The following is a 12,672-nucleotide window of genomic DNA, read 5'->3' on the forward strand; positions in this document are numbered from 1 at the left end:
GAAAAATTGCGAAATCCGCCATTTTTAACCCTCAAAAACTATGTGAAAAACTGAAAGTTTGAATGTTACCAAGGTATACAGATATTCGTTAAACATCGATTGATGAAATGCCGAAGAGTTTTTTGCAATACAATATTCAAAACTCCTTTGTTTTTAATTGCTAATCAAGCGTGCGCGACACTATTTTCCACTGTTGCATGTGTAGGTATACAGTATGGTGCAAATGAAAGGAATAAATTCGTTATTTCGTAAACCGGCGACTTTAAGGAAAAATCCTGAAACAGGTCGATTTTTATTTTTTAATTATGATATTGTGGCATATATGGTATATTCTTTTTCTCATGATCATCTTTCAGTGCGTCACAGTTTTTAAATTTTTTTCTAACGCACTAAATTGTATATGACAGAAAAAAAGGCACGTCGGTGATTACTTTGGTAATTATTCTAGTTCGGTGATTATTCTAGTTGTCGATAGATGGCGCCATAATAAAAAAAATAATTTTTTTTTATTAGAGAATAATATTACAAATATAATCTGTATAATTTATAAGACTATACAAATCAAAGAAAATACCATTTTATAAATGCAAGAAACACATTTGATTTGTTTTTATTCCAAATTGAAAATAAAATGTGACAACTGTCAGATTTAACTAAAATGTCATGTTAGAATAAATGTCATAAATGTGTATTATCACGGACTTACCCTTTTTCCTATCATTTGTTACGCACTGAAAAATGCTCATGAAAAGGACAATACTAGTGACATCATCCATCTGGGCGTAATGACGTAATCGATGATTTTTTTAAATGAGAATAGGGGTCGTGTGCTTGCTCATTTGAAAGGTTCTTCAATTATATATTCAGTAATATAAACATTTACATAATAATTATTTACACAGGGTGTCCAAAAAAATTTTATTAAAGTTAATTATTTGAGAAAAAAAGAAGAATGTATGTAATTTATTTAATTCAAAATACATTTTACTGCTTTCACAAATCAGAAAACAAAGTTTATTTCACAAATAAACATTGCTTTTCGCTTAAATTAAATGTTCAAACTTCCAAGAGACAGGTGGCTGGCGGAAGCTGGCTTGAACATTGAATTTAATCGAAAAGCAATGTTTATTTGTGAAATAAACATTTTTTTAGTTTTCGGCTAACAGTAAAATGTATTTCTAATTAAATAAATTACATACATTATTCTTTTTTTTTTCAAATAATTTAATTAAAACCTTTTTTTGGACACCTTGTATAAATAATTATATAAATGTTTATATTACTAAATAGAGAATTGAAGAACCTTTCAAATGAGCTAGCACACGACCCCTATTCTCATTTAAAAAAATCATCGATTACGTCATCACGCCCAGATGGATGACGTCACTAGTTACCATATATGCCTCAATATCATAACTTAAAAATAAAAAACAATATGTTTCGAGATTTTTCCTTAAAGTCGCCGGTTTATGAAATAACGAATTTATTCCTTTCATTTGCACCATATTGTTATACACATGCAACGGTGGAAAATAGTGTTGCGCACGCTTGATTAGCAATTAAAAACAAAGGAGTTTTGAATATTGTACTGCAAAAAACTCTAAAAAGAATATCTACATGCCTTGGTAACATTCAAATTTTCAGTTTTTCACATAGTTTTTGAGGGTTAAAAATGGCCGATTTCGCAATTTTTCAATTTTTAATCGCTTATAATTATGTCAAAAACTATCAACTTTAGAGAAAAGTCACTAAAGACCTTTTCTGTTAGGAATGATCGAAAAAAACCTAAAAAAACTTTGTTACATGCAAAAAAAATAATTTTAGGAAAAAACAAACAAAAAACGTTTAAAAAATTTTTGACCCACTTTTGGTCCTGGCAACATACAAATTTGTTAAAAGGGGTCCATTTTGTGCAAAAAATCCGAATCGGAATATTTTTCCTAGCGGATGTGCAGTGGCTTTCTGGACTAGTAGGCATTTAATATTCTTAAAATTTATATACTTACGTTATTTATTTAAAATTTTATTTAACAGTTATTTTTGAACAGTTTTGAAAGGTTATTCCTGGTAAGTTTTGCTTCAACACATTTTTTGACAAGATTAATTGTGTTTGTATTGTGCATGTTAACCATGGAAACGGCGATATATATGGAAAACCGTAGGAGAAGCCGTGAGAAAAAATATTTCTCACTATAATGGCCGACTTTTCTCACTGCATGAGGAATTGTTCGTTTTGAATGTTTGTAAGTAGTGAGAGAAGTTGCACATTGTATAGTATCCATAGAAAAAAGTTATACCCTAACCCAAGTTTCCTTCCAATATAATCTTTTGTCGACACTAAGCGCGACATGCGGTGCCGATGACTATTTATTACGTTCAAAAATACACTTCCCAATCCGAAAACAACAGAGAGAAATACATATAGATATAAACAAGGAAGAAAAGCTAAAGGAACGAAAATACAACATCAGAAGCCTAGATAAAGAAAGTAGGTATCCAAGACTTATTCAAAATAGATTGGGTGAGAACCTACAAATTCCCGCCCTTAAAAATATCGATCAATTTATTTAAAACATACCTCGAAAATGCTTTAAAAAGATGGAAACAAAAATGTAAAACGAGTCCGGTCCTGAACATGGTAACACAAACAGTGTTTATATTTCAGTCCCAAAAAATCATCGATCCGATTCTTCAATGGAATGTTAACGGTTTCTAACCCCCTTTAGAAAGATATCTCTCTCTCCTTAATATTTAATTCCCAAAATTTTTTGATCAGACAAACACAGTCACTTCTCCTCCCTGCACCTTTCGTCCTACAATATGTGATCTAACTCTTTCTGAATACAAAAAGCTTGATACCACCCATGCAACAATTATTCAATTGTTTCTCAACATACTTGCTTCTTTCCCAGATCATTGTCATATTTATACAGATTCATCCAAAACTATTGATGGTGTGGGATCAGCAGTTATAGATTCGAACACTATATTACAATTTAAATTTCCAAAATATGTCATAATTACCGACTCTCTCAGGGCATTACATACGAGAGAACAGTTATATACAAGTAATCCTATAGGCATTTTAATAAAAGAACAATTACATTTCCTAAAGAACACGAGGCAGCAAGTAGGCTTTATATGGGTTCCATCACTCATTGGACTTCAAGGAAACGAAAAAGCAGTTTTTCATACCAGAGAAGCAATACAGAGTGCGTTTTCAGTGATAGTGAACTTAGTGTTTCCGACTACAAATCGTTCCTTAAAGAAAAAAAGTGATAAACAAACGGGAAAACACTCAATACCTAACAGTCTAAAAGCAGTCTTCAGACCACGCTGTAAGCTTACAATTTATTTGAAACACATTAATGATTTAATCAAACTGTAACCACTGTTAACATTTTGTAAATCACATTTCTAATATGTAAATTATGATATTGTTACTTAACTGTGAACATATAATATGTAATAATCAAAATACTATGTATTAGGTTTAAGTAACCATGTATTAGTTATAGTACAGCTAATAACCCAAAGTCGTTGATGCTGTTATAAATAAAATAAAAAAAAATGTAGAACAATGGGGATACCACTCACCAATACTTTCACTACTCAACTTTGCAGACCGTCAAGTAATAATGGCTCAAGATTATGACGATTTAAAGTACATGGCCCGAAAATGGATTAAAGAGTATCATATAATATGGGATCTAGAAGAGACCAAAAAGAAATCCGAATACTTGTGCATTGAAGGAGAACAAAGAGATATTAGACGACATTTCTACGACTACAAATATCTAGGTATAAATATTTCGAACGATGAAACATAAGGCAAAGCCATACGAGAGAGAAATACATCAGAATTTTATGGGACCAATCCATCAGCAAAGAAAACAAAAAGAGGATATGTGAGACTATAGTGAAAAGTATTAGGGGAACAAGGGGCTTGTTGTAACAGGGGTAAGTAGTAACACGGCTTTTTCATAGGTTATTTAACCGTTTTTAACTAATTTAGCTGACTAAATCTTATTCTCTTATCGCCCTGTAAATGACAACGTCTAGCCAGTCATCCTCCGATAGTTGCAAATAGTAGTTTTGTGCACTAGACTAAGAGCCGCTATAGGTGAAAATTCTTAATCATTTTAGGCACAACGGGACCCTATAATTTAAATAGTAGAACCTAAAAGAAAACGTTTGAGCACTGTGCCGTCACTTTTCAGTGGCACATGCGTCTACAGTGGCGCATCAAACTTTCCACTTATGGAAGGGATACATAAATTAAAAAATACCCTCTTTCATTACCAGAATTTAATTGTTTTCATTTTTTTAAGTTCTATGTGATTGAGACATAAGATTCATCGTAATTTTAACCCACCACCCCCTTCTCCCTACTCCCACCATCAAAAACTTTATTTTTCGATTTTATTTTTTTTTGGTGGGATGTAATCAATTTTAAAATTTCAAAAAATTCACACGCATAGTTAAGGCTTTTATAAAACACGTCAATTTTTTATAGACCTGTAGGTTGAGTGTACATAACCTCAAAAAAATTAAAAAAAATTTTTTTGAAAAAAACTATATAACTTTTTTTTGGGGATAGCTGCAGATCTAATTTTTTCTTAGTCTTATGTATTTTATCAAACACTATATTTCTAATTTTTTTCAGATTTTTCTGTAACTTTGATCACCTTCAAAAATCCAAAAAAACTGTTTTTTAAGGGGGTTTTGGGGGGTTTGAACGTGTTTTTCTGATTTTTAAATATTCTAAAGGACTCAGTTACTTCAAGTTACATAATATAACCACCTATAAAAACAAAATTGATTTGATATATTATGAAGTGTATAAAACAGGGAAAATCCCCCAAAACCCCCCAAAAAACAGTTTTTCGGATTTTTGAAGGTGGGGAGACTTACGGAAAAATCTGAAAAAAATTAAAAATATAGTGTTTGATAAAACACACAAGATTGAGAAAAAATTAGACCTGCAGCTATTCCTCAAAAAAAGTTATACGCTTTTTTGAAAAAAAAATTCTTTTAATTTTTTGAGGTTATGTACACTCTACCTATGGGTCTATAAAAAATAGGCATGTTTTATAAAAGCCTCAACTATGCGTGTGAATTTTTTGAAAATTTAAAATTGATTGCATCCCACCAAAAAAAAATAAAAACGAAAAATGAAGTTTTTAATGGTGGGGGCAGGGGGAAGGGGTGGTGGGTTAAAATCACGCTGAATACTATGAGTTAATCACATAGAACTTAAAAAAATAAAAAAAAATTAATTCTGTTAGTAACTTCTGTTAACTGTTAATTTATTTATCCCGTTCATAAGTGGAAAGTTTGATGCGCCACTGTCGACGCATGTGCCACTGAAAAGTGACGGCACAGTGTTTAAACGTTTTCTTTTAGGTTCTACTATTTAAGTTATAGGGTCTCATTGTGCCTAAAATAATTAAGAAATTTCACCTATAGCGGCTCTTAGTCTACACGTGCTTTATTTGGATGAGGTAATTTAAAATTTTACTCTCATAAAATTTTGGTTATCGCTATTGTTTTAAACAGAAATGAAACTTTCGGTGTTCTTTTTTTAAAATTTAGTTATACTTTGATATTGCTTAACGATTTCACGATTAGCAAGATATTTTTACAGTTATTTAAATAAATATACAAAAGTGTGCTACGGGGCATGTTGTAATAAAACGTTGGGGCTTGTTGTAACATGTTACAAATTGCGCTGAATCTTACTAAATTTATGATCTACAATATAAAAATATATTATTTAGTTTAGTAATAGTCCAGAATGAGACAACATAAAAGAAAATCGGAAAGGGCAACTCAAGGCAACTTAGGAGGTCTAAGTGTTTGAAGGGCTCACAAGTGGGCCCTGCCCCGATATACCATAACCAATGGCAACTCAAAGCCAGAAAGTGAAGTCTACCAGTTAGGTTCAGCGGAAATTTTAGATAATCAATGTAGCATAAAGCAAGCAAGTAAAACAGCACGGACTGTGTCATGTATCTTGATACCGATATAGAAAAAAAGAAAAACATTAAGAGTCTACAAGTGGGTTGTTCTAAATCAGGGATAGTTTTTACAGCCGAAGCAGAAAGTAAAATGGCTTCGTATATTCTGAAGTGCACCGAAATATATTTTGGACTAATTACCATGAAGATGCGAAAACTGCCTTACCAATACGGTTGGTCCCGATTGGGTCCACAATTTTATGCGTAGAAATCTACATTTATAATTAAGAACACCGGAAGCCACGTTATTACAATGCACTTTTTTGGTAAAATGCTAGTTGATTAAATAATACCAGTCTTTTTAACTTTTCTTCAGTTCAATTTTATTCAGAAAGAGTTAAACTAACGTTTAGTGTTTAATTAGTGATAATTGGGAAAATAACTGTCAAGATATATTTGATTTTATGAAAATTGTTACAACTAGCCCCCTGCTCCCCTACTCTACACAACTGTGAGGTATGGCAACTGAAAGAAAGAACACTAGTAAGGCTGAGAGAAACGGAAATGGATTTTTGGAGAAGAGCTGCAGGAAGATTTAGAAAAGAAAGGATTACAATAATGGGAATCAAACGAACAATCACCGATGACTTATCGACAAAACTACTTATCTGGTTCGGACACGGACATATACAAAGAATTGATGAACAACTAATACCAAAGGAAATACTAAAATGGCAAAAAGAAGGAAAGAAAAAATGAGGTAGACTGAGAAAAAGTTGGACCGAAGGTATAGACAAAGAGCTGAGAGAAAGAAACCTCGATGAGCATCTATGAACAACCAGACGAAGTGACGATTGGAAGTCGGAAAATGGCGGAGAACGTTGTAAACCAACATGTAGTAGTAGTAATATTGTATTATGAACTTATAGGGCAGTCAATGATGTTTTTTGGCTCCGAATTCCATCCTACTAGATCGATTTACTTGATATTTTCACAATAAGTAGAGAATAGCTCAATAAACAAAGTCTACCCTATGTCGATGTGCGCTTTTATCTTGGGGGTGGTTCCCACCCCTTCTCGGGTGTGTAAAATTTTTTGGTTAAAATAACCACGGAAGTGGCTGGAGAACTTAAATCTAAGAAAAACTGTTCAATAATTTTTTTTTGAAAACTCAATCATTTTTGAGTTATTCGTGGTTGAAAATTGGCCGTTTTCATTGAAAAATGACACTTTTTCGGCCGGTTTTTTGCGAATACCTTAAAATCTATGCATCTAAAGAAAAAAACTATACAAAACGTTTTGGTAGCTTATAAAAAAACAAAGAGATTCGTTCCTTCATATATCTTCTAGTTATAATACAAAAAGAGATATAGTAGGTGAGAAGAGTTTGTTTTTTTGGTGCATGCTTATATATACATATTCAACTTGAAATAAAAGAGAAACGGTCGATTTTAGTTGTATAATGCTACCAATAGCTTTTGTAGTGATTGAAAAGACCTTTAGAATGAGCATTATTAAATATGGATTACATTCAAAGTAAGCGAGATATGCTGCAAAAAAATTGATGACTAACGGAATTAAAAAAAAAATATGAAGTACATTTAACCCCTCATCCATCATAATTTAAATACATCGTTTTCCTTCTACAATACTTTTTATTATAGTGTTATTTCTATGTTCAAAAAGTTGGACGGGTTTAAAATGTATAGTTTTTGATTATAGAGCGCATTTTTAAATTTTCTTAAGAATCTTTTTTCTCCATGTTACTCGAAAATGATAAGAGATACATACGAAAAAAAGGTACCACACAAAAACGTAGGATTTTCTTGAATACAAATTTTGTTTTGTATTTGATTATTGTCTCTCTTATAATTTTCAAGTTACATGTAGAAAAAAAGATTTTTAAGGAAATCTAAAAATGCGCTCTATAAATTGATCTTATTTTTTTTTCAAGAACCATCCAACTTTTTGAACCCGTCCATAATACTATAATGTAAGGTATTGTAGAAGTAAAATGATGAATCAAAATTCTGGTGGATGAGAGGTTAAATATATTTCTCATTTTTTCTTAAAATACATTAATCATCAATTTTTTGCAGCATATCTCGCTTAGTTTGAATGCAATATACCTTTAATATTGCCCATTTTAAAGATCTTTTTAAGCACTACAAAAGGTGTTCGTAACATTATACACCTAAAATCGACCGTTTGTCTGTTATTTCAACTTAAATAAAACGACTTGAGCATGCACCAAAAAAAAAACAAACTATTTTCACATACCGTATCTCTTTTTTATATTATAACTAGAAGGTTTATGAAGGAACTAGTCTCTTTGTTTTTTATAAGCTACAAAAATGTTTTATATAGTTTTTTTAGATAGATGCATAGTTTTTAAGATATTTGCAAAAAACCGTTCGAAAAGGTGTTATGTTTCAATGAAAATGGCCAATTTTCAACCACGAATAACTCGAAAAATATTGAGTTTTCAATAAAAGATTATAGAACAGTTTTTGCTTATAATTAAGTTCTCTAGCCACTTTCGTGGTTATCTTAACCAAGAAATTTTCTACTCCCGAGAAGGGGTGGAAACCACCGTCAAGATAAAAGCACACATCGGCATAGGGTAGACTTTGAATTAGAAAATAAGTAGAGGCTATTCCCAAAATTTCATTAAAATCCAATCAGTAGGATAAAATTCGGAGGTAATAACCTATTTTTGTTCCCATTGACTGGCGTATTATACTTGTAACCATTTCATAATTTGAATAATTTTTTATGTGTTTTTAATATTTGTTTAGCCTTATTTCTTAGTTCACACGTTTAGTTTAAACTTTCGACAAATATAAATAAACAAATAGTAAAAGATATCGAGCGTGTAACTTACCTATAATATTATCATGTGTTGGATCACCTTAAAATAAGTTGCACTATGCAAGTATTTGGCATTTTATTTAATTATCAGTACATTTGATAATGTATTCGATAGTAGCTACATGGATTATTTAAATACACATGCATCGATAATATTCAGAGAAGTGACAACACACGCTCAATTTTCAAGTATACCTAAGGTAAAGTACAAGATTAACTTGTTTTGGCTTTGTTTTATGTTTTACTTAACTGTTTTTTGATGTGAAAACTTCTTTAGAGACGTTGTGCGATTTTTGGATAGGGAAAAAAGCATTGAATTCGCGACCGTCATTGCGACCGTCATCGCGACCATCATCGCGACCGTCATCGCGACCGTAATCGCGACCGTCACCGCGACCGTCATTGCGACCGTCATCGCTTATGATATATATTATGTGTATGTATATATAAATTGTGTAGAGGCATTTAAATTTAAAATAAATGTAAAACCTATTTTAGGATAGGGAAAAAGGATTGATTTCGAGACCATCATCGCGACCGTCATCGCTTCGGCGAAATAAATTTTGTACATATATACATATATTATGTGTATGTATAAATTGTATAGAAATATTTAAATTTAAAATAAATGTAAAACCTATTTTAAGATGGGGCAAAAAGATTTATTTCGCGACCGTCATCGCGACCGCCATCTCTTCGACGAAATAAACTTTGTACGTGGATTATTATAATATACGTATAATAGTACTAATATTATTGAAGTGAAAACTTCTTTAGGGACGTTGTGCACTTTTTAGATGGGGAAAAAGTATTGAATTAGCGACCGTCGCCGCCTTGGCGAAATAAATGTTTGACGTGAAAACTTTTTTAGGTACGTTGTGCACTTTTTAGATGGGGAAAAAGTGTTGAATTAACGACCGCCATTGCTTCTGCGAAATAAATTTTTGAAGTGAAAACTTCTTTAGGGACGTTTTGGTCTTTTTAGATGGGGAAAACGTATTGAATTAGCGACCGTCATCACTTCAGCGAAATAAATTTTTGAAGTGAAAAGTTCTTTAGGGAAGTTGTGCAGTTTTTAGATGAGGAAAAAGTATTAAATTAGCGACCGGTATTTGTTCGACGAAATACATTTTTGAAGTAAAAACTTTTTTAGGGACGTTGTACACTTTTAAGATGGGGAAAAATGTTGAAATAGCGACCGTCATTGCTTCGACGAAATAAATTTTTGAAGCGAAAAGTTTTTTAGGGACGTTATACACTTTTTAGATGGGGAATAAGTGTTGTATTAGCGACCGTCATCGCTTCGGCGAAATAAATTTTTCAAATGAAAACTTCTTAGGGACGTTGTGTACTTTTAGATGGGGGAAAAGTATTAAATTAGCGACCGTCATTGTTTGACGAAATAAATTTTTAAAGTGAAAACTTCTGTAGGGACGTTATGCATATTTTTAGATAGGAAAAAAGTATTGAGTTTGCGACCGTCATCACTTTGCCGAAATAAATTTCGTACGTACATAATATATATTGTGTGTATGTATACATAAATAGCATAGAACGTACGCAACGCTTATATAATATAGGTATAGCACTTCTTTTTGGATGTGGAAAAGCATTGAGCTTGTAATTTATATACTATAAGAAGTTTTCACTTCTGTCGGCACTCCCATGAGTGCTTTAATTTTTGAAGTTATACTTCTTTAGGCGCGATTGAGGGTGAAATTTTATTAATCTGCGCGCATGCGCACACAGACAGTACGGAGTTCGTTACTAAATGTTTTAATTTATGTATGTATCAGTCCAGAAAAGGTGTGGAAAGGATATATTAGTGTTTTTAAATATATTTTTCTATAAACGTGTTAAAAATCCGATTTATAGCACTCCATAGGAGCGTTAAAAATGCTACTTTAAAGCACCAGTGCTTTAAAAATTTTAAGGCACTGCAGTTAAAATAGGTCTGGATCCCGCGTATGAAAAAAAAGTTGATTAATAGCAAGCTGAAAATTTGTTAATAGCTTAAGGGTGTCTAGTCGGACAAACTTTGATATATGGGAACACTGGATCAGGGGAAGTTTTAATAGTGGAACAGGTTAAAAATTTGGAACGGTCAGACCACGAAAACGGCACATATATTTTGTCCGACAGAACAGACTTAAACTCTCCGAACAGAGATTAAACTCTCATACAAAAATCAGACTGCTATTTATCACCAAATGGGCGTTTTAATGAGTGGAACATGTAGAATATATGAAAGGACAGGAATTATGACAGGTAATAAATAGCAGTCTGATTTTTGCATGAGAGTTTAATCTCTGTTCGGAGAGTTTAAGTCTGTTCTGTCGGACAAAATAAATGTGCCGTTTTCGTGGACTGACTGTTCCAAATTTTTAACCTGTTCCACAATTAAAACTGCCCCTGTTCCAGTGTTCCCATATATCAAAGTTTATTCGTCTAGACACCCTTAAGCTATTAACAAATTTTCAGCTTGCTATTAATCAACTTTTTTTTCATACACGGGATCCAGACCTAAAAGTGAATTGTCAAATTGTGAAACGTCAAAATACTGATATTTCGTTTATTAACATTAATACTAATAACACAACTTGCGCATTTTGGAAGAGGTGGTTTAAAAGGTTTTTTAAATGTAATTTAAACTGCATTATTGCATTTTTTAGCACGTTTGTAGAAAAAAACTACTAAAATTTGTTAGAATATACAAAAATAAAAGTAGATGTTATTCTATAGTTGTTATGATTTACGTATTGACAGTATAGGCAGTTTTGATGTAATGTCAAGAAAAATATAAAAATGGAATGTCAGTCAAATTCAACTAAAAGTTTTTGTAGGTATTGTCCTGTAATTGAGAATGAATAAATTATAATTGTTGATATATAAGACGTTTGTAGAAAAAATATTGTTAGGATATAGGTGTTAAAAAGTACATTTTTAAGGCACTCATGTGAATTGCAGAATGAGCGAAGGGTATCTTTCACATACGTGCCTTAAAATTGTGCTTTTAACATTTATAGCATAAATAACTATTATTATAATTTTTGTGTATTTGTACCTCGGGAATAAGATAATAAGTAATATTTAAAGTATTTTATAATTCACTTCGTATTTTTGTCACTATGCCTGAGAAATCTTGTAGCCCGTATAAACGAAAGGGTATAGCTCAGTGGTAGAGCGTTGGGCTGGAGATCAAGAGGTCCCCGGTTCAAATCCTGGTGTTTTCTAATCTTTTTGAATTTCTGGTATTGTTTTAATAAACATTTTTGGAAAGTAGTAAGTAAAAATTAATTTAATTTTTAAATAAAGTACAAATAAACTGTCCGAAAGTATATTTATTTCATTGAAATCATATTTAGAAGTATAACTTCTTACGTGCGTACGAAGTACACACGCATTCTTTTTTTTTCTCCACGTGCATATTGTCAATTTTATTCTCATATACCTACACCCTGCATAGTTACTAGTCTTATTATTCGAGTGAGTTCACTCCACTTTTATAATACCTGATTATTAATATCTTCGACTTTGTATCTGTATCTTATGATGTCGCCCTTTTTTTTAATTTTAGTTACAGTCATAACACCTCACAAAATCTATAGATAGGTACATAAAAAACATGACTTCATAGTAGGACCCTCGAAACTTGTCTGCAATGGATATTATACTATCTTCTTTCTTCTTTAAGTGCCGTCTCCGAATTGGAGGTTGAATATCACCATCACTATCTTTACTTTATCTGCCGCTGCTCTGAAGAGTTCCATAGAACTGTATTTAAACCAGTCCCTTAAATTCTTCAAACATGAAACTCTCCTTGTTCCTATACTCCTTCCGC

General features: G+C 31.9%; 1 protein-coding gene across 3 annotated transcripts in view; it reads right to left on the minus strand.

Annotated features, from left to right (window-relative positions):
- LOC126879075 (cytochrome P450 9e2-like) overlaps positions 1-12,672 on the minus strand; it is a 114,659-nt gene that overhangs the window by 34,046 nt on the left and 67,941 nt on the right. Inside the window, exon 1 of one of the 3 annotated variants that reach the window (XM_050641990.1) lies at positions 8,845-8,931. The exons of the other annotated variants lie outside the window; for them this stretch is intronic. The gene's annotated coding sequence lies outside the window, so the exon portion shown is untranslated. Of the gene's footprint in view, positions 1-8,844; positions 8,932-12,672 lie in introns of those variants that run through there. 3 annotated transcript variants of the gene reach the window in all.

This window comes from Diabrotica virgifera, chromosome 1 (genome assembly GCF_917563875.1).
Source record: "Diabrotica virgifera virgifera chromosome 1, PGI_DIABVI_V3a".
Lineage (NCBI taxonomy): Eukaryota > Metazoa > Arthropoda > Insecta > Coleoptera > Chrysomelidae > Diabrotica > Diabrotica virgifera.